This window comes from Meleagris gallopavo, chromosome 10 (assembly GCF_000146605.3).
Source record: "Meleagris gallopavo isolate NT-WF06-2002-E0010 breed Aviagen turkey brand Nicholas breeding stock chromosome 10, Turkey_5.1, whole genome shotgun sequence".
In the NCBI taxonomy this organism is placed as follows: Eukaryota; Metazoa; Chordata; class Aves; order Galliformes; family Phasianidae; genus Meleagris; species Meleagris gallopavo.
Genome location: NC_015020.2, coordinates 26,252,581 through 26,257,044, shown reverse-complemented (window position 1 = coordinate 26,257,044; position 4,464 = coordinate 26,252,581).

The following is a 4,464-nucleotide window of genomic DNA, read 5'->3' as shown; positions in this document are numbered from 1 at the left end:
CGGTCCTGGGACCCCGGCGCGCTTCTTCAGCATCTCCCGGTCCGGTCCCGCATCGCTTCTGGCGCACCCAGAACTACGCTTCCACTCCACAGAGTGGAGCAAAGTGGCATCGCGCTGTAGCCCTGTGCTGCTTTGGGATGCCCGGAGCTGTGGGCAAGGCTGGGAGCGGGGTGCCCCCGTATCCCTGCTCTGGGTATTCGGGGTGCTCGGGCTCCCGGAGGCACCACTGGCCTCGTGTTCCTCCTGGGCTCTGGGCAGCCCCTTCCAGGCACTGTGAGGGTCTTTCCACAGATATTTGCTGGGTGAAAGAAATCGCAGCCCGATAGCAAACCCTGATGGCCACCAGGTTGTCCCTTCCTTCCTCTGGCGGCATTTTTGAAGAAGCAGCCCTGCAGTAAAGCTGACCATGGCCAGTCCCCTACAGCCTGCGCTGTTCTCTGGAAGGCCCAAAATCCCCGTTCAATCCCCTTGTTTCCTCTTCCCCCCAGTGCTCTGCGTGCAGCTGCCGTGAGCTCCAACCTGCCCCAACACCCTCGGTTTGGGGCTCCTCCTGTACAATCAGTGCCCTCTGCCTATTGGAGTTGTGGCTGAGTCCACCTCGGGCTGGGTCCCTTCCATCCCATGGCACAGAGGAGGAAGGTGGAAATGGGGACTTTGTTCGCTGAGTGCTTGCTCCTTTTGCACCATCCTCCTTCAGCTTGGGAGTTGCTGTAGCTCTGCCCCCATCAGGGAGCAGTGGCTGTGGGACTGTACCTATAAGATCTCATCCTCTTCCTCCAAAATTTGTTTCTGGCCACTTACTGCCACCAAAAGAAGATGTACTGTTTTCTGGCATCCCGTTAAAGAAGTAACTAGGCCTTTGAAAACTTTCCAGTTCGTAAGGGGAATTATTTTATGTGTCTTTACAGCATTTTGTTACACTGAGAGAAGCTGCAGAGCAGCCTGGCTGTGGTAGTGCCTGGGGTGGTGCACAGCAGAGGGGAGCAGATGGGGCACACCTGATCAGCACATGGACCGGACAGATTTGAGCAGTGAAGGGAGCAGAGGAGTGGGAACAATTCCTGAAATAAAGTTTCATACTTGGGAAATGCAGCATCGACTTCTGCCTCTCGCAGTGCTTTATTTAGTTCCTATCCCATGGCTCCTGGCTGGCAGCCAGCACAGGGAGCAGCAGGGAATGACTATGTTGATTATTCTAATTTAATAGGAAGAAGCGGGTAATAGAAAAGTGGGTGGAATATAGTGGCAGCAAAGGGCCTGTGGGAACAGGGTGCAAAGGGAGGAGGAAGGAGATGCTGGCCTGGGAGAGAGGCATCGTCTTGGTGCTGGAGTTGAGTCCCCATGGAGCACTGCTGGTCCTGCAGGGCTTGGCAGCTCCTGCTCCGTGCCACTGGGCAAACCCACATTTTTGGGACGAATGGTGTTGATCAGCATTGGGCTGGTCATCGGCAGAAGGGATCGTCAGCAGGCTGGGAGCTAAGTGGAGCAGAAGGGAGAAGCCAATGTGAGTCATTCCCCTTGACCAAGCCTGCAGCATTAAAACTGTATTATATCAAAGGCAAATTAAATCTCACAAGTCAGAGCCAAGGAAAGAGAATTTGTCAGAGCAAAGGGTGCTGCTGGGTGGCTTGCAGGCAGGTAGAAGGAGATTGGCTCAGCAGCCCCAGATAGGACATCTTTGCTGCTCCTCAATGCAGAGAAAGTTGCATCCATCTATTTTTAATGTCAGTGACGCAGGCGATGAGCCTGGCCTCAAGCTGGGAGCTCGCTGTCTCCCCATGCATCTGTCCTGACTCATCTTCCTCTGCGAGGGCCCTGCGCTGCTCCATGACCCAGCAAAGGAAGAAGAGGGAAGCGAAATGGGTCCAAAAAAAGTAAATTGGAGAGCACAGCCCCAGGGATAGTGAATTGTTTGGGGAGAGGAATGATAAACATCAGGCTTTCACTCACTCTGAAGCTGGGAAAATTATGGGATTGAGAGAGCTGAATGTGTCCAGGGGACTGCTGAGGAGAGAACAGCATCCCAGGAATGAATGCTTGTTGAGATCTTAAAGGGTTTGGAGCATGACTGAAAGCCTGCAAGGATCTCATGGCTCCTTATGAAACATCCACCTACGACAGGGCTGGAAAAGGGACAGTGTTGATGTTAGACAAATTCCAGGCAGTCCCACTGGGGTCCTCTCCTCTGCTCCACAAAATGACTGAGGACCTCCACTGGTGTAAACTGGAGCAGAGTTTGACCAGTGCTTTTTAATGAGGGTGTTTTTCCATGAGGAGTTTCCTCACACGAAGTACCTCGTGGGCTCAATCTCTGGGATGCCTGTTGTTACAGCAGTGCTGTGAAGTTGACCCACTGCCTTCATCCTCCAGAAGGGAATAAAGACCATCCCCTTTTCTAGGCACTGTTTTAATTTCATCCCTGCTGAGGGCAACCCCTGCTCTGCTACTGCGGAGTAAAATTTGTGTGGCTACATCACAGCATCTTTCTCTTTGGGAAGCAGAAATTTCCAAACTTCTCTGCCTCTGGAGAATTTCCAAAGCCCAGGGAAAAAGAATTCCTCCTCCCATGCCCACCCACCTCCTCTGATGTCTGTTTTTATTGTCACCCCATGAATGGCAATGAAATCCTTGGCTGTGCATTTGCCAAACTGGTGACATTTACAAAGCTGAAGTGATCTGTCTGGGGAAGTGTCGGAGCAAATCACAAGCCACAGGAGTGCTTTTGGTGCAGCTGATCCTCGTGTGGGGCAGCAGAGGAAATACCAGCCCAGCTCCTGGGCTGCAGGACTCCTGCTCAGTGCCAGTGATAGACCCCAAGCCCAAAGCATGCCGTGCCATCTGCAGGGCTTTGCGTTTGGTACACCCCTTTGAGGGGTCTGTTCATACAGTGTTCGTTTTCCTCTCTCCAGGAAATGGAAACTACAAAACCATCCATCTTCTGCAGATTTTAAGGCTGTGGATTTGCTGGAGTATTTCTGCCACCTGTAAGGAGGGGCCGGGGGGATGTTCTCACGTGGAGTTTCTGTTGTTGTACACACGTGTGGCCACCCATGCCTTTCTGCTTTCAGAACTGGATGTTACCATCAAGGCGTTTGCAGGCCACAAGCAGAGGCAACTTGTACGTTGGCTGGAAAGCAGACGAGGTGAAAGTTGTGATGGCGACCCGAGGCAAAGCGCGTTCACTCGCTTTAGCTCTGGGATTGGCTTCCAAAAGAAGAAGTAATGAAAAGCTGCCACCAGGTGTCACCTCGAAGCTAACTAATAGCTTCCAGGCCGGCAGGGTACAGAAATGGAGCCGGGGGACACCTGGATCCAGCGCTCAAGGCTGGCGAATGACCGCAGACACCGCGATGCTTCGGAGCGTGCTTCGGAAAATCTTCTCGACTCCTTCGGACAGACTGCAGCAAAACGTGCAGCGCCGAAATGTCACACAAAGACGCAAATTGCGGAAGGTCGGTCTGCCTGACATCCCCACGCCGAGCGGGGCGTTGGGTGCTGAGGTGCTGGCAGAGCTGAGCGGCTCCGCTTGTTGTGGCACCGAGCGGAATGCGGTGCGTGCGCTCGGCGTTGCTTCACTACAACAGCTGTGCTGCACCCTGTGCTTGGGCTGTCATTAGAATACACGGTTGCACGCGTACTCGATGTTTAGCATTTGGGGGCGTGGGAAAATTGCTGCCAGCAAAGGAAACCCACAAGGAAAATGGAAGGAACCGCCCCGGGACTTCTGATCGTCACGCTTTGGCAAGGACGGGGTCAGCGAACGAAGGAACCCCCACGTGTACTGCGCTGCTCTCGTCCCCCCATGCCTCGGAGCGGCCGCCCGGTAGCAGGGAGCAGGACGCCCGGAGCACGAGGGAAGCGCCGGGACCAAATGCTGAAGGCATGCAGCTGGACAGAGCGCGGGACCGGCCGCACGGCGCCGGATACAGCGCCCCGGGAACGGGCTTGCGCCGCCCGCTGACAGCTTCCCGCCCACCGCCGCCAATAAACACACGCGGATTGGCTTCTCTGCCCGTCCGTCAGCACTTGAATCGCGCTGCTATTGGCTAACTCTCTTATTTATAATCCGCCTTCGAAGTCTGACCAATGAGAGCGAGGCGCCCCTAGCAACGCCCCTCTCTCTTCCCTGTCACTACTCCCGCGATTGTCCTGGCAGTCGTTGTCTCCGCTCCTATCGATCCAGCCTCCTGCCAGATCTTGACCAATTAGAAGCCGATACTCACGTGGATTACCTGAGAGTTCCTCCGCCTGCCTTCCTCTTCACCATTGGCCAAACGTCACCGTCCATCAAAGCCTCCCCGACATCGATTGGTTGCTCTGGAAGGCGGCTAGCGGCTGGGCTCCGCCCCTCTATGTGGGCGGCTCAGTGGCCGTGAGGCTGGCGGCGGGGCTGGGCGCGTGAGGAGGCGGAGGAGAGCGAGGGCGGAGCCGTGGCCGTCGCGGGTCCCGCAGCTGGGTTCCGTC